The sequence below is a fragment of the Lygodium microphyllum genome, chromosome 22 (genome assembly GCF_053477565.2).
Source record: "Lygodium microphyllum isolate KBCC chromosome 22, Lygodium_microphyllum_v1.1.10, whole genome shotgun sequence".
Classification (NCBI taxonomy): domain Eukaryota; kingdom Viridiplantae; phylum Streptophyta; class Polypodiopsida; order Schizaeales; family Lygodiaceae; genus Lygodium; species Lygodium microphyllum.
Window position 1 is genome coordinate 77,693,914 of NC_141156.1, and position 18,297 is coordinate 77,712,210.

Here is an 18,297-nt window from a genome sequence, read left to right on the forward strand (position 1 = left end):
AGGTATTAGATGATCAAGGGGAGCCTGCACTTAGAATAGACAACCTTGCACCAAAGATTTCGATGGGGGGTTCTCTGCTTGACTGGAGGGTGAAGGCAAGCTCAGTCCCAGTCTTGCAGAGTCAAGGAGGGAACAATGCAGATACGAGATGATCAAGGGGGACCTGCACTGAGAGTGAACCACCTTAAACCAAAGATTTCAATTGGGGGGCTCTCTGCTTGACTAGAGATTGAAGGCAAGCTCAGTCTCAGTCTTGCAGGGAGGAAAGCTCATGGTAAGAGACACTTAAGAGGAAATTAGAAAGGGAGGTCACCTTCTGCCTCCCTTCCTCTCTTGCTGGATCTAGCAGCAACCATGTAACGATCTTGCCAGTAAAAAATGAAAGCCAGCTCCAGAAAACTTCATTACAGCTGCAGACCACCGACCAGCTCTTCAGTATCTTTTGAAGAAGATAGAAGTTGAAAGAAGAGGACCATTATGATAGCTGCCTTTGGTTTTGCTCCTGGAAATGAACCATCATGAAGAAGCTGGCGGAGGAAAATTTAGACAAAACTCATGAAGAATGGTGGTAGATGTTCACATTAGTGAAGGCATTTGCGTTTGTAAGTTGCTGCCATGAGATATGCTTTTGATCTTTATCATGGTGTATATGACTTCATTTTGGGTTACTTGATAATTAAAAACTTAGTGTTGGTTGATAACCTTATATGAAGATGTTTCTCTTTTTCCATGCTCATAGCATTCTTCCATGTATATGACAAAGATGTTTTGATGTAAGAGGGTTCACTTTCCATCTTCACCATAAAGGTCCTCTTTGTTCTGTCCACATGGATACCTGCCTATTACTTTCTTATTCATCTCTAGAGAAAATTGGTATGTGCATGGATTTGTTTGTTAGAGAGGGTGATTCAAATGTTGAGCTGGTATTAAGTATAGCTTGCCCATTTTCTTGTCAAGTGGGATTTGGTAGCTTTGATGTGTGACATATGAGACTTCATGAGCCCACAAGAGTAGGTTTTTTGGGTGTATAGAATACATTGTTAAAATGGTTCAGCTAAAACATTCTTTGGCTAAAACATTCTAGTGGGCTTCTATACCTGAGACATTAAGAAAAAATCATGCTTTAACTTCGAACTCTTTGAAGGAACCAAGGGTAGATTATACGTTATTTGTTATTGTGTCTTGTGGCCGTTATGTACACACTAATTGAAAAGGAAAGAAAGGTTATCTTTTAAGATTTTCAAGCCACAAATCAAGGAAAAAGATACGTGAGTGCTTCAGTAAGAGAGAATTATCTTTATCAAGAGGGAAATGTGGCTAATTACCTTAGGCACCTTCAGGCCCATTAGAGCTTAAGAGACACGAGAGAGACTCATTAGAACCTTGCCACTAAGAAGGGCAATAGAGGCATAGGGAAGTTGTATCATTCTGGTCAAACACAATTTTTTTGTCCCTTTGAGCCTTTAGTTCTTGTAGTGGTCTTGTGTGGTTTGAGCACAGGTCAAACAAAGTTCAAACCCTTACACTAAGTCACTAAATCCTACCAACACTCAGTAATATCTCTCTTGATTGTGCATGCTTCTCTGGGCTTTTCCTAGCAATCAACACGTGTCAACGCAAATACCTTAGAAACGTTGCAACTGAAAAGGAGTTGAAAACTAACACAAAAAAGGAGATCGAGTCATTGTATTGCTTGGCACAAAGATGGAAAAGCAAGCCAACAAAACCATTGAGGGCTCGATGAAGGTCAAGGAGATCAACCTTGTTTAAGCAAGGGAGAACCCCTTGTGGAATCATACGACTCGAAGCACCATTGTCAATTAGTAAATGCCTCTCTGAAGATGAGAGAGCCAAAGGAGACAACTCTAACGAATGGACGTGGAGGAGTAATGATTTTTTTGTAATAGCAGACGTACAGGTAGATGTAGATGAAGCCTTCATTGTTGCTCCTTCCTTCGCAGTTGGACAAAGGTTAGGATACTTTTTCCATCACTTCTCCTTGGGTTAGGAGATCTTCCAACAATGTGGACACTTGGTGTCACGAGGACGTGAAACTTTGATTGCTTTACTTTCCATTTGGAATAATTTTTACTCAAATGTTTTAAGTATGTGCTGCACATGTGAAGTGCAACTGAGATTATTTGATATTTACGAGCCAAGGACCTGAGGAAATCAATGGATGTCAAAGGCAAAAGTTGTCTTAAGAAATGTTGCACGGATATTAGGTGGTATTTGATGCTAGAAATTGGCCTAAGACATTTTATTAGCCATCAGTGTCAATTGGTGAAACTAGGAATTTGACATTTAATGGTATTTAATACGAATTCAAGGGCTAAAGAAGACGCATAAACACTTGGGAGACGAATTAGCCGAGCCAACTTGGATGGTCACACTAATTTTTTGGACACCAAAATAATATTAAATTAATTTTACATTTTTAAAGCTGAAAATTAATTTAATAATGCAAATAATGCTTTCAATTTGAGTTTGGAAGGTTGCCACTGGGCACACTTGCCAATGCAAGCTGATGGAGGCTATTGGCAAGCAAAGCGAGTGCAGGGGTGTGAGAGAGAGAGAGAGACATGGATCATTCCTGGATAAATTCAGTTGTGGAGAGGCTATAACAAAGGTCACCAGTAGATTTTGGCCATTTCCAGCTTTGGAGCAGGCAGCAGTAACAAGGGGGTCTTCTCAAGTAGGCAACAGCCATTCTGGGCTTCTTTGATTGCTCGCGACAGTTTTTGTGGTTGTCAACACAAGGCAGCAGCTGTTTTTGGTTGAAATCAAGCCACTTCTTGTATAAATTTCTGAGTTTTCTCTCTCCTCAGCATTCTCTCTCGTTCTCCAACCATTTCCCAACCTTGCTCCAAAGATTTCAGCATTCTAAACCTTGAAGGACGAGAAATTGTATTTTTCACTATTGTAAACCCTAATTAACAGTAGAAATTAGAGTTTGACGGCAACCTTAGGAAGTGTGCCAAGAGGTTGGAACCTAAAGTCTTGAATTTCCAAGACTAAGAATCAATTCTCAGCAAGATTCAAGTGAGGGACCAGCCAGCATTTGAATTTGGGGCAATTATCATTTCCGAAAGAGTTAGTTAAGGCCAATTGCAAAAGCAAATCGAGGGGCAAATCAGTTTGAAGACTTTCTCGTCATTATTGGCAGCAAAGGGCTTTTGGATTGCGAAGGGGATTGAAGGAATCCCATTGTATTCAAATTCAATTGCAACTAAAGATAAAGAAATACCAAAAGGGGCGCTAGTTTTGGGACCAATAGGGTGTCCAATGTCAAAGATTGATTGGTAAATGTTTGTGTTTTAGCATTTCATTAATTATTGCTTGCTGTAACTAAGTTATAATCAGGTTATTACCATCCCTCCATAGAAGGAAGGCTGGTTTTATGGTCCCTTTGTCGCATAGTTCAGGGAAACTTTGGAACGATAACAAAAACAGGAACACTAATTTTCAAAGGGACTGAAGCGGGAACGAGAACGCAGTGACTTTTACTTTAAAAACTTAAATTTACCAATATGCAAAAACTCAAAACTATAAGTTAAAAGATGTTAATGAAGCTATAAGATGGAAGTTCTTAGTTAGAAAGAAAGAAAGAAAGAAAGATATATTAACGTCTACATAAGGCCAATGTGGCCTATGAGACAAAATCCTGAGTACATCCATGTCTAATGTCATCTCATCAGTAAGGTAAAGATAACATTACAAATAAGTGGGTGGCCTATGAAACAATACTGAAAATAACTATACGACACAAAGTTGGCAAAGTCTATTCTCTACTAGGATATTTGTCCATCTGTCTGTCTCCATCTGAAGCCTATGTGAGGACGTGTGAATTTGTCCGATAGCAACCCGTACGCTATGGAAGAGATGGGTGTCCATATATGCTGGCCAAATAGTGTAACCATCATCAGAGAGGCACAAGAAATGACTCCTGTAGAACTCCATCCTCCATCCTAGAGGGAGTGGTGGATGGATCGATGTCCTTGCTATCTCAATCCTCAAGATATCAGCTCTGATCACCTGGTTCAACTCTGATCGGCTAAGAGAAAGTGTAGGTTAGTTAAGGCTATAATCCAAAGGTGGAAGACGGTCAATATCCAAACTATGTAGGCTCATCCAAATAGCCATTTGTGAAAACCAACAATTCTTCTCGCCTCCTGTTGCTAGTTGTCTAGATGAGGTTAGTGCCAATCTAGAGTATCTATGGCGTGGAAGTTCCCAGAGTCTGTGCCAAAAGGTCACTGCCCTGAAGAGAGCCTCCGTAACTATAGGTGTTGCCCCTAGCTCTGCTCTAACAATGGGATGTGGGGTGGAGAGCTTACTCCTAATCATGCATGCTATCATCATGATCAATGGCCTTTCCATGCTATCCCAACCATCATAATAATCCCTCTCTACTCCAATCTGATCAGTGAGTGAGCTGAGACATCTGTGGTACAAGCTGCAACCCCATACCTTTGCTCCATATAGTAATATAGGTGTGACTAGGGTGTCAAACAACCACAGTTTGGTGAGGGGCTCCTGGAACTGTATGTGAGCAAATTGACTCTCGAGTGCCCCTAGTGCTGTGTATCCCCGTGCCAAACATGCCTCTAATGCCCCTCTCAACGAAAAACGTGGGCCAAAGAAGGTGACTCCCAAATAGACATATTCCCTCACATGCTCCAATATGTCTCCCCAAAATGTGAGTTGGTACATAGATCTAGTCACCCATGCTGCTAAAGTATTGAAAACAATGGTTTTGGTCTTCCCAAGGTTCACTGTGAGGTCTTTATCTCTGCAGAAGATGTGCAAAGCATCTAGATGGCACTGTAATCCCTCCAATGAATCTGAAATGAGAACAATATCATCTGCATACAATAATATTGGTATCAGCACCCCTGCCAGGTTGGCTCCAGCTCCTCCTCAGTCTATGTTATCACACACTTCATCTATGTATAGACCAAACAATGTGGGTGAAAGTGGACATCCTTGTTTCACTCCTATGGTACTGCCAATCCTCTCTGATAACCCCCCAGGTGCTCGTATATGACCTGTCATCACTGCCTCATATAATGCATAGACACCCCATCGTATACCCTCTGGTACTCCAATGTCCTGCAATCTCTGCATGATGCATGTACGAGGCACTGTATCAAAAGCTTGGCGAAAGTCTACAAAGCAACAATAGATCCTCTTGACTCAGGCTCGGACCCTCCTTGATAATGGCTCTAAGTGTGAGAATATCGTCTAGCGTGGTATATCCCCGTCTGAAACATGCCTGTCCTTGTACTCTCTTGCCTTGTATTTCAGCCCACTCACTGAGTTCATGCTCCAATATAGATCCATATATCTTGGCCAAAGAATGACCGATCATGATAGTCCTGTAGTTGCTAGGAATCAAGGGATCACCACTTTTAAATAGCGGAATTATAGTATTGTCTGACCAACTCATAGGGAAACCTTGACATATTGCTCTATTGAACATATGTGCTAATATGGGTGCTAATATGTCACAAGCATGTGAGAAATGTTCTGCTACTAGTCCATCTTCATCCTGTGCCCTCCCATTTTGTAATCTATAAATTTCATCCCTAACCATTTTCCATGTGAAGAAAGACCACTGTGTTGAACTACAAGCTTGTGGGGGCTGCATAGGTGGCTGTCCTGACAGGTCGTACAACTGTCTCCCATAGTCAAGCCAAGCATCTGGTGATGTAATCTGTACAGGGGGTTGTCTTTCGTAAAACATCTTCCATGCACTCTTACTGTCCCGTCCCAAAAATAGCTGATATATCTCTACTTCTGCTTTCGCTAAGTAGTCTCGTTTCTTCTTCTGCACAAGGCGTTTGAAGAACGCCTTTGCTTGGCGATGTGTTTGAGTGCCTAGCTCCACTTCCCTCTGTAAGCAAGCTCGGGTGACTACACTCATCATCATACCAGCTATTTTGGGGAGCAGTAGATCGTGTGGGTCTACATCGGGGCAAGGTGTGTGGGAATGCATACATGGCTAATCCATGTATGGCCTCTGCTGAATCCCTTGTAGATTCTTCCAATGACCTACTCAAGTCCAATGTATGTAAACTGGTCTGTAGAGAACCTTTGTAGATGTGTGAGGTGTCTTCTGTAAAGTAGTATTTGAGATGTTTAGGGAGGAATGGTGTTTCATGTTTCATACATACACAAGAGAGCATGAGTATCAAAATAGTATGATCTGCTGATATGCCAATTGGTCTCTTAGATATCTTAAAGTTTTGGATATCTCGTATCAATGTTGGTGAGCCTATCAAGTGGTCCACAGTACTTGCCCCTCCTTTGTGATTCCAACATGTCAAATTGTCACATCTTGGCCATTGTTGTAGACCATTAAAGATGGCTGGTCTATGTGCACTTCCCAAAGTCAATAGATGTCCCATAGGTACTCACTTCCTTATCCTGGGCTCTCCTGCGTAGGCCTATTTCATCTATGTAGATCTCTTTGAACATGGCATTATCATGCAAATAAAAGTCACTCTGTCTATCTCCAATGCGTGCATTGAAATCTCCTACTAATAATGTCCCCAATGCTAGCATATCTCATGATATCCTCAAAGTATATCAAAGGAAGATCCATCTCGTGTGGCATAGGTAGAATTTGCAGGAGGAAAGTAGCATATTGTGATGAATATATCCCGTGGTCTTTCTACATGTATCCTAATCCATAAGTATCATGCATTGTCATCACTTTTCACTACTTGCACTATCCCTTTGAGGTCTTCCCGGTATAGTATAGCCACACCTCCAGAACCCCTAGTGCTTCCTGGTTTTCTAGCTGTTGCACGAAATGCACTTTCCTACCTCTATCCCTGCACGTCTGGTAGTCGGCTACCTTTACATTGGTGTGTTTCTCTGTACATTGCTATATTTATGTTTTGGAAGCTATCTTCAAAGTAGCCAGCATTCAAGCGTAGGGCTCCATTATAGGGCCATGATCCTTGTTTTAGTAGTTCACTTTTAATGTTCACATATAGAAGAATCACAATTTCACTTTTATGAAAGGTCATGATTGAAAGGGTGAGCCCCTTTTTGCTAAAGGTTGTGATTGAAATGGTTGATCTATACTCAAAATGGCACATTTGTGGCCTAAAATAAATTATGTTTTCCTGAAAGGGCACAAACTTTCAATTTTTTACCATAAATATTGCATATTCCATGGAGACTTTTTATGTCCCGAAACATTTCGGGTTTCATCTGAAATGCCATGTGGTTCCATTTCAGGATTACAAACCATTTCGGTCCACGAAACATGTTTCAAGAAATTTTAACCTCGTTTCGGTGTTTTGCCCCTTCCTAAGTGCCGTTTCGGGCTGTTTCGTGCAACTATGCATTGCCGGGATCCCATCAAATCCTTTGAAAGGATGGGCTCAAGGCACCTGATTGCAAGTCAGAAGCTTTGCATCATTGCTTAAATTGTGCTCGGATGTTCATTACATCAAGTATGTCTTTACATGGTGATAAGGGATCAAGTAGTGACGATGCATCTCAACTTGGTCATTCACATAGTGAAGGGGGAAATGCAAAGCATGATCTTGGACAAGGTTCTCAAAATGGACAGCAAGCTCAAAATGTGGGAAATGACCCAAATGTAGGAACTTCCATACCTCAAGATGCTGATGATCAACAAGAAAGTGAAGAATTTGATGATAGGTTCAAAGATCGGATGAGGACAGCAGCAAATCTGTTTATTAAATTGGCAAAGGATCCTCAGCTTACTTGATTCTTGAATGCCCCAAAAGGAAACAAAAACAAAGAGAAGAGAACACCTACTAGAGCTTCAGGACAACCAAAAGAACAAAAGGAAAAGTTGTTGATGAGCACAAAGAGTTGGTACCCATGCGATAACAAGGTGGTTCCATACGTAATGTACGGCACATATAGATACGTACTATACGTCGTTCTATATGGATAAATTTTTTATGTACATAAAAATACATACCTTTGTAAAAAAATAATAAACAAGAGGATATTTTAGGGTGTTTCCCACTGTACATTAAGCATAAAGATATATACATTCCCTACTTAGTACTTATGACCATGTCACATCACAATTGAAACCTTTAAGCATTAAACATTTAACACGTGCATAACACTGAATAGTGAAAACTGAAATTTGAGACTATCAAACTAACATTGAGGAAGTCTACATGATAAAGAGCCAAAACATAACACAATACACTGCATCAAACAACGTACAATTGCTAACAAGGAAGTTAGGAACAATCCACCAAGGTGACAAATGTCAAGTCAAGATGGCTCCTAATAGAGCATACATATGTCATAAATAAAAACACCCAACTGAAATATATGAAAATTCAAAATTTTTAGATCTGACTGTAGTCACTAGTACCCACAGTCCACTGCCTAGGCTCTAGCAAAACTCATGATCACAAGAGGACGATGATGAGGCTGAAGAGAGCATGTCTCCATCTGCCACGACATTGCCATTGTCATCAAACTCTGGCTCTACCATCACAGGGCCTGTAGCCTGGACTGCGTCACCTAGATCCTCCTCCTCCTCAATGTGAATGAGACGAACTGCCTCATTCGCACGTCGCCGAGGAGTCCGAATGGGTAGCTTCCCTCTGTAAATGCCTTTCCGTCGAGCACTCTCTGGATTTGTAGCTTGCTCACGTAGTGGAATGCTATAAGCACATGCGCGTGACCTCGTCACACGCCTATCCACCTCCTCCATCTCTCTATGAAGCATACGCAAAATCTCTTGCTCGTCCCTAATATTCTGGTCCTCATCTGTGATCGGATGATTCAGATCAACCACCAGCTTTATACGTGAGGGATCAGCCTGTTCAAGATGGCAACATAGCATACATTTGCTAACATTGAACAATAATGTAAATTTTAAATAGCTACTAGTTCGAACCTGCTTGGGTGTCCCCAAGGCATGGTAGGCACGCACAAGCCTCATATTGGCCCTGCAATACACTAACTTCTCCAATTGAGAAGTGCTAAGGCGATTCCGGATCTTTGTATGAATCAAAGAATAAGCACTCCAATTGCGCTCACAAGCACCCGCTGAGCAATCCTGCATTTGCAGGTGTCATTGGCTTGATAATTGCCATTGCTACACTTGAGAGAGTGAAAGAGAGAGAAAGAGAGCACAAAGAGTGAGTTACCTGTGACAGGATACGTAGAGCCAAATAAGTCAGACCTGGAAGGCCTTGCCGACCATAACTCTGCCACCATGTGAAAGGAAGACTAGTAGCCTCCGAACGCAATGCCACCGCCCTTGAAAATGATGGTCCCAAGTTATTCACGAAGCTACACATCTCTGCATCTATTTGAAGCTGCTCCTCCTCGTCAAAGATACGTGCGATGAACTTGTCTTTCAGTTGCATGAGATGCTGCTCATGGAACAAGCCTGGGGTCTTGTAGAAAGGATGGAGTAAAGCAACCATCCCATGAATGGGACGACTCAAACTTCCACCGACTCTCTACAAGAGTCAAGATATCATCTCGACTGCAAAAATCAGCAACATCAAAGTTTAGACACATTGCAAGGCCAATGCATGTGCTGTACTATATAGCCTATGCATTAAAATTTAATAATAAGTAAATAGCATATGCAAGCAGCCATAAAGAAGTACAAGAACAAAATCTAGTACATACCGCTGCTAGGACAAGGCTTGGCATGCTATGATATGGCTCTTCATCTGATGAAGAGGTGATAAACCAGACCCAATGTGGAGCCCTCCATGTCCATGACTCGTAGCATCACATACATGGGCTGCAAAGCCACTATCAAATCCTGCACCTCTGTCCAAAAAGACTCATCTAGGATACGCCTTTGAATGGCTTTGGTCGCCTCTTTTAGTGCATGAGACATGTCCCTCCACTTTGGGTCCACAACTATCTGCAAAAGTGGATCCCTAAAAGCTTGAAGAGCCTTTGCTGTCAAGATTGTGGGAGAGAAGGAAGGAGTCTCACTTGTAGCTTTCTTGCTTGCACAATGGGGGAATACACACAGAGGTGGAGGCTGAAAACAATTTTCCTCTTCTTAGTTGTGTAAGCCAAAAGAACTCAAATACAAAGAAATAAAAGAACCCTATATATGGGTCTCAAACCAAACTCAACTAACTAAGGTGGCATACTAACTGAGCCACGAACTAGAGTAGATAAGGATAGCTATCATGTAGCTATTATTCATGGGCGGTGTACCAACCGCATCTGCAACTGACACGTTGGTGACATAAATGCACAACGGTCACCCTGCCGTATCACGAGTGGAGCTCGATATCTCAACACTCCCCCTCGAGCTCAATCCCAAATCCTGCACACCAAGCAGGTCTCTAAACTTGCGCAGCTTCTCTGCGCCCAATGCCTTCGTGAATATGTCAGCTACCTGATCCTCTGTGCTAACATAAACTAGATCAATAAGACCTAGTAAAACCCTCTCTCGCACATAGTGATAATGCACCTCAATGTGCTTTGTTCTAGCATGATAGACTGGGTTATTTGCCAAGTGTATACTACTCATGTTGTCACAATAAATGACAACTGGCCCATCAGTAGACTGATGCATATCATAAAGTAGCTTATGCAACCAAGCTACCTCACATGCAGCCATTGCTGCACCCCTGTACTCAGCCTCTGTGCTTGACAAGGCAACTGTAGGTTGTTTCTTGCTGCTCCAAGTGACTGCAGCACTCTCAAAAGAGAACACATACCCACTGGTAGATCGTCTATCAGAAATACTACCAGCCCAATCAGCATCAGTATATCCATGTAACTGTATCTGAACCCCAGTCTCATAAAATAGTCCATACTGCAATGTGGACTTCACATACCTGAGTATGCGTCTAGCCGCATCCAAATGTGGTTTCCTTGGAGCCTGCATAAACTGACTTACCAATCCAACAGCATAGCTCAAATCTGGCCTGGTAATAGTCATATAAATCAAACTTCCTACTATGCGTCTGTACATAGTAGGGTCTTCCAAAAGCTCACCTGCATCTGCGCTCAACTTCACATTCTGCTCCAAAGGAACTGAAATAGGCTTACAGCCTGTCATCCCATATTTGGACAGCATGTCCAATCCATACTGCCTCTGCAAGAGCTGTATCCCACTTGGTGATCTAATCACCTCAATGCCCAAGAAATAACGCAGCTCTCCCAAATCCTTCATCTCAAACTTATGCTTTAATAGCATTTTCACATGAAAGATATCTTCATCACTGTCACCTGTCATAATCAAATCATCAACATAAATGACAAGTAGCATAATACCTTTCTCTGTTTTTCTCACATAAAGTGAGAAATCTGCCTTGGAAATCTGAAAGCCAATAGTGACAAGATACTGTCCTATCTTGTCAGACTATGCTCTAGGTGCTTGCTTCAAGCCATACAAGGCTTTCTTCAACCTGCAAACAAACTCAGGATAAACAGCATGCACATAACCTGGTGGCTGCTCCATATAGACCTCTTCTTGCAAATCACCATGCAAGAAGGCATTCTTTACATCCATCTGATGTAAAGACCATTCCTTTGATGCAGCCATAGCAATGACTGCTCTTACAGTTGCCATCCTTGCAACCGGACTGAATGTTTCTTCATAGTCAATGCCATATGTTTGTGCATACCCCTTGACTACTAATCTTGCCTTGTATCTGTTCACAGAACCATCTGCATTGTGCTTCACCTTATAAACCCACTTACAGCCAATTGCATTCTTACCTTTAGGCAAAGGTACTAACTCCCATGTAGCATTTGCTTCCAAGGCATCCATTTCTTCATCCATGGCTTTCTCCCATTTTTCTTTTCCCATGGCTTCCTCAAAAGAAGTGGGTTCTGGTTCTTGTATCACTTTAACCATATATGCATAGTGAATGGCTGTAAATCCATCATATTTCAGCCTATCCACAGGATACCTAGCTCTCGTAGACCTGCGCAAAATAGGTTCACTCCCAGGTGCTCTCAAAACATCCCTGGTCTTCCTTACTCCAGGTGTAACAATAGAAGGAATACCCAACTCATCATCAATGCTCTGTTCTGAGCCACTAGATTCACCATCCACATAAGAGTGACCTGCATTCACATCAAACATGGGCTGATCAACCTTCTCTTTTCCTTTTCGTGATACTTGCATACCACTATCTGCATTGCTTTGAGAATATTCTCTTGATCTCAATCTGCCTGTCCATGGCGAAGAATGTGAATCACTACAAGAGGACGCTCCAGGTCCACTAATATTTTGTGACTGCTGCTGTGAATTCTATGCAGCATTACCATTTTGTGCATCTACATCATCAATCACATTTACTGGTTTATACCAGCTACTCATCTCATCAAAAACAACATCTCTGCTCACTGTAAACTTACGAGTAGAAGGGTTATAGCATCTATACCCTTTTTGCTGCAGAGGGTAACCAATAAAGATGCACTTCTCAGCTTTTGGATCCAACTTGGATCTCAGCTCATCTGGCACATGTACATAGGCAATGCAACAAAAAATTTTCAAATGAAAAATATCTGGTTTCCTACCAGTATACCTCTCCTCTGGAGTCATCCCATGTATTGCTGCAGTGGGAGTCCTGTTCATTATATAGACTGCTGTAGCAACTGCTTCAGCCCAATAAAAATCTGGCAGGTCTTTTTCATTGAGCATGGCACGAGATACCTCTCCAATATGCCTGTTTTTCCTTTCTGCAATTCCATTTTGTTGTGGGGTATGACTACATGAATATTGCTGCTTTATGCCATGCTCCTGCAAGAACCTTGCAAACTCATTTGAGAGGTACTCTCCCCCTCCATCTGACCTTAGGCATTTTATTTGCAGGCCTGTTTCTTTTTCAACCATAGCTTTAAGAGTTTTGAAATATCCAAAAACTTCACTTTTCTTTTTCATAAAATACACCCAAACTTTTCTGCTATAGTCATCAATAAAAGTAACAAAATAATGACAGCCTCCAAGAGATGCAGCTTTAGTAGTCCACACATCAGAGTGGATTAATTCCAATGGCTTCTTACTTTCTTGAACATGGATAGGAAATGGTTTCCTTGCCTGTTTTCCAAACTGACAGGCTTCACATACCTTATGCATTTCTGCAACCTTGAATTTAGGCAATCCTGCAACAATATTTTGGGCCTGCATTGATTTAAGTCGCTGTACATTAACATGACCAATGCGTTTATGCCAGATATCAATATCTGCAACTACACCGATCCCATGTGCAGACATTGCTGCACTCAATTCAGACATGTCTGCATCCAACGTAAACATTCTGCCCTTTTTCTTTCCTTTTGCTATCAAGCGACCTTTATTTTTCATATCCTCAACAAAGCATCCATGAGGATTAAATCTGACCTGCAAGCCCTGCTCAACCATTTGACCAACAGAAATCAGATTCTTGGTGATATTCGGGACATAAAATACATCGGACAGGTATTTCTTTTTCCCATCCTGCATAGACAAATGAATTTTTCCAATCTGCACAATAGAATGTGCAGTATCATCACCAGTCTCCACAAATCCTGGTTTTTCCATTTTCCTTGCATCCTCCATCCATTCTGCATGACCTGTCATGTGGTTTGATGCACCTGAGTCAACATACCATACATTGTTGCTTTCTTCTGCACTTGTCACAGAATTGTTCATGTGCTGCACCATGAACAAATGCTCATTTCTCTCATCACCACGTCTACTAGAAGATGCATAATTCCCTTGTTGCAGTTTTCCATTCATGATATCATTCTGCTTTTTATAGCAGTCTTTAGCCATATGACCCATTTTGCCACACTAGTAGCATTCAACATTACTGTTTGCATTTTGGCCTCTTTGCCATCCACCACGACCTCTTTGGCTCCCCCTGCCTCTAGAGTTACCACGTCCTCCTCCATAGGACTGGTTTTCTTGAGTTTGCTACATATTCTGATTTCTGCCACGGCCTCCAAATCGGCCTCCTCTACCTCTGCCTCTACCTCTTCCAGTATTTGAGTAGAAGACAGTTTTTTTTTAAGTTCCTCCTGAAGAAGATGCACCACCATTTCTCTGCTCCTCAGAAATTAGAAGAGCAATCAACTCCTCAAAATCAGAAAATCTTTCACGAACTGAAATGGATGTCCGAAACTGTGCATAATCCTTTCCTAGACCATTCAAGGTTACAGAAACTAAATCATCATCTTCCACTGGCGATCCAATGGAAGCAAATACATCTGCAATCTTCTTCACCTTCACGTGGTAGTCATTGATGCTCATATTTTCTCTTTACACATTATGCAACTCTTGCTTGAGCTGCATTTTCCTGGCTTGCGTATTTGTGCTATACATTTTTGACAAAGTATCTCATGCCTCTTTTGGCGTGCTTGCATCCTGAATATGCACAATCATAAAGTCTGAAATACTGATAGACAGCCAGTACATAACTTTCCTGGCTCTCTCATGCCATGCTTTGAATGCCTGCATTTGCTGTTGATTGGGAACATCAGAAAGAACTGGTTCTTCTTCATTTCCTGCAACAAATTCCCAATATCATTTTCCCATAAGGAAATTCGTCATTCTAAACTTCCATGCCTGGAATTTGTTCTTGTCAAGCTTTTCAGTTACAATCTGTGAAAGAATCAGACGCCATTACAGAACACTGCGAAAAATTCTGTCACTGCAAAAACTCAGCTTCACCCTCACAAGGGCAAATCTGCAAAACTGGCGAAAGTGGTATTTGACCACACAGTCACTTCCTAGTAACGATTTTGCATAAACAGGAACCAAGGATGATTCTGAAACTCCCAATGTCTCTGCGCACAAGCATACGATGCAATTTCTACAATAACTTTTCACCGACCTGTAGAACAGTGATCGCACAGCATAAAACAGAGCCTTTTCCTGAGTGCGTGCAGAAAACTTCCGCCTTCAAAACAGGCCCCGAAATGGCCTCAAATCAAAAAAACAGGGTCGCCAGGAGCTAAAGCTCTCTCCCGCAGCATATACTGCCCTCTTGCTTCACCGCGAAGGGCGTCTCAACCTGAGACAATGCACTCCTGCAATTTCCGGCTGTGCTACCTGCAGAGATCTACTCCCAAAACAAAAAATGAAAGCAACACTGCTCTTACCAGAACACCGCGAGCTTGGCTTGCTTTCTTGAGCTCCTTACCACGAACAAGGCTCTGATACCATGTCAAGATTGTGGGAGAGAAGGAAGAAGTCTCACTTGTAGCTTTCTTGCTTGCACAATGGGGGAATACACACAGAGGTGGAGGCTGAAAACAGTTTTCCTCTTCTTAGTTGTGTAAGCCAAAAGAACTCAAATACAAAGAAATAGAAGAACCCTATATATGGGTCTCAAACCAAACTCAACTAACTAAGGTGGCATACTAACTGAGCCACGAACTAGAGTAGATAAGGATAGCTATCATGTAGCTATTATTCATGGGCGCTGTACCAACCGCATCTGCAACTGACACGTCGGTGACATGAATGCACAACGGTCACCCTGGCGTATCACGAGTGGAGCTCGATATCTCAACATTTGCAACACCAAAAACATGTATACAAATTTGGACTTGGAGGGCCGCAACATATCTAGATTACTGTGGCTACAAAAGATGGCCAAAGCTCGATACTTCTTTCGAAAGAATGTGGTCATCCTAGTAGCATCTGAAACTGTGGGCTGCACCCAAGGTAGTTTGCCTATGCCCTCCATAAACAAGTCTAGACAATGGGCTACACATGGAGTCCACACAATGTGTGGGAACTCCGCCTTCACCATTTTTCCCATTGTCTTGCAGTTGGATGCATTATCTGTAACAACTTGGACCACATTCTCTTTACCAATCTCCATGATGGCTGTATGAATATGCCCATAGATAAACTCACCTATGATCTTCTCTCCTGCCTTCCCTGCATCTACAGCGCGCAAGAAGTAAGTACCAAGACAAGAGTAGACAAGTATATTTATGATGTGCCGCTTGCGTATATCACTCCATCCATCAGAGATGATGGTGCATCCAAACTGCTACCAGCCAGCTTTCACTGGGACCAATACCTTATCTATTAAGGCCTTTTGCTCGTCAAGTGCAGTGGTGCGCATTTTTTTGTAATCCAATCCACACCATGAATCTGTAGCACTAGCACCCACTTGGGCAATGGCCCTAACCATCCTCTTCTACTGCTCAATCCTTAAGACATTGAAACTGATGTTGCACTCAATGAGAGTGCGAGCAATCTCCATCTCAGCCACCTTCTGACACTCTCTCACCCAAGACTGAGAATGCACACATGAAGGCAAGGTGGTTTGCATAGGCACATGCACATCATTAGAACCTTCCTCCTCCTCCTCCTCCTGCATGACACGAGCCCTCTTCCTACTAGCAGATGGCTGCTCTGGGCAACGGGCTGAGACACAAAACTCTCCTCTACCTGTGTGGGAGGATCACCAAACTCCCCAAGAAGAGCATCGTGCAAGGCGTCTTGTGTTTTCTGGGATCCTTGGCCTTTTGTTGCTGCACCCATTGCTGGAAAGTTCTCAGCAATCAACTTCTCTCGGACAGCTTTTGGCACCTTCTTGCATGTGCTACAGTTGTTTGTGCAATTGATGCCCGTCAAATGCTTCACCACACGCGTAATTGTACTGGTCAATGTGAAATCGCAGAATTTGCATGACCACCTGCGACTACCTGAACCAGCTTGCCCGAGATTGTTGACGATATGAAGTATATTGGTGTACTCCTTCCAATAGGGATTGACTGGTTTCAGCATGATGGCTCCTGGAGCAAGATAAGAGAGAAAAACATCAGTAAATATGTGCGCGCGCATGCACAAGAATCAACGCGAGCAAGCGTGCGCGTGCCCGTGCAAGAGAGAGAGAGAGAGAGAGAGAGAGAGAAGGGCTCCAGCATGCATGAATGTGAGCCCATAGAGAGAGAGAGAGAGCGCAAAGAGAGAGACAGAGAGAGACGAGACGTACCTAGTCTGTGCACGCTGGCGCCTCCTGTAGCTCACATAACCTGCAAACACTGAAACAGTGAACACGTTTGGGACTTTTGTCTCAATTTGCCCAGGAAAATCCACAAATAACCAAGCAATGCAGAAATCGTCAGGCACATCACGTTTTGGGCTCCAAATTTTACATGAAAAAAATAATCACGTTTTTTATGTTCCATACGTACACAAAACGTACGATCAGTACGTACCGTACGGTAACAATCCGTACATACGTACTGAACCTACCTTGGACAACAAGTGCAAATGCATGGCCAACTCGGTAGTGCCAATCCATGGAAATATGGCCAGCATGGTATTCATGCAAATGCAAACATGGGACAGCAAAGATACTTTGGTGGTCGCACCATTTTTCATGCAATGGTTAGTCAAGGACCGCATACGGCAATGTATGACACAAATCCCCACTGTATGCAGCCGCCAATGCATGGTTTTCAACACCCAATGTATCCGGGTATATCAGGTGGAATCCACAATCCCATGTATGGCAGGCATAGACGTGATGCCTGGGACACAAAGTGAGCCATATGGAAATGTATCTGCACCCTCTTGGGCTTTTGCAGCACAAGGATTTAGAGCTGGTCATGTAAATGCATCTGATAGTGTTGGTTGTCATGGAAATGCAGAATGTTACAGGCTGAAATTGCCTCCATACTGCCGAATACACAATGATATGCCACTTTCTCCTCCTCTTGTAAATCCCCCTCTCATCTTGGCAAGAATCTCATCCACAGTGTTTTGAGGGATTTCCTTACATGGAGCAACTTGCCCCCTCCCCTCCCCAACGTCCTAGAAAGATGTTGGAGAAGCCAAGTTGCACCACTTGCATAGCACTTCCCGCAATACTTGCACGTCCAATGGTGGGAGTTGGAATTCTTTGTGTCCCTCTCCACATGGATGGCGTGCAAATTGAAGGCCTCATGCTTCTCATGAGTCATGGTACCGATGTCAGATGGAGAGGGCAAGGGAAGGGGGAGAGAGAGAGAGAGAGAGAGAGAGAGAGAGAAGGACAGTGAGATACTTGAGTCTTAACTCTTGAAAGTTAAAAGAGAGAGAGAGGGTTGGAATAAAGTTGAAAGAGCAAGGTGAGAGAGAGGGGATGGGAGAGGCTTGAGCCTTGAGCCTTGATACGATGCGGGAAGGAGAGAGTGAGAGGCTAGAGCTTCACCAATCACAAATCAATTTAAGATCTAGGAGAGGGAGATGAGAATGGTAAATGCTTGTTGAATTGGTGTGGAAGCATGGATGAGAGGAGCATCTTTTGTAGACGAGAAGAAGGGTCAAATAATCAAAGAGGAGTCAACAATCAAAGAGGG

General features: G+C 42.6%; 1 protein-coding gene and 2 pseudogenes across 5 annotated transcripts in view; all 3 read right to left on the bottom strand.

Moving 5' to 3' along the window:
• Positions 1 to 18,297, bottom strand: part of LOC148017313 (histone-lysine N-methyltransferase SUVR4-like) — a 76,977-nt gene that overhangs the window by 15,315 nt on the left and 43,365 nt on the right. The gene's annotated exons all lie outside the window — the stretch shown is intronic.
• LOC148017314 (uncharacterized) lies at positions 8,395 to 9,745 on the bottom strand (annotated as a pseudogene).
• On the bottom strand, positions 14,330 to 16,738 carry LOC148017315 (uncharacterized; annotated as a pseudogene).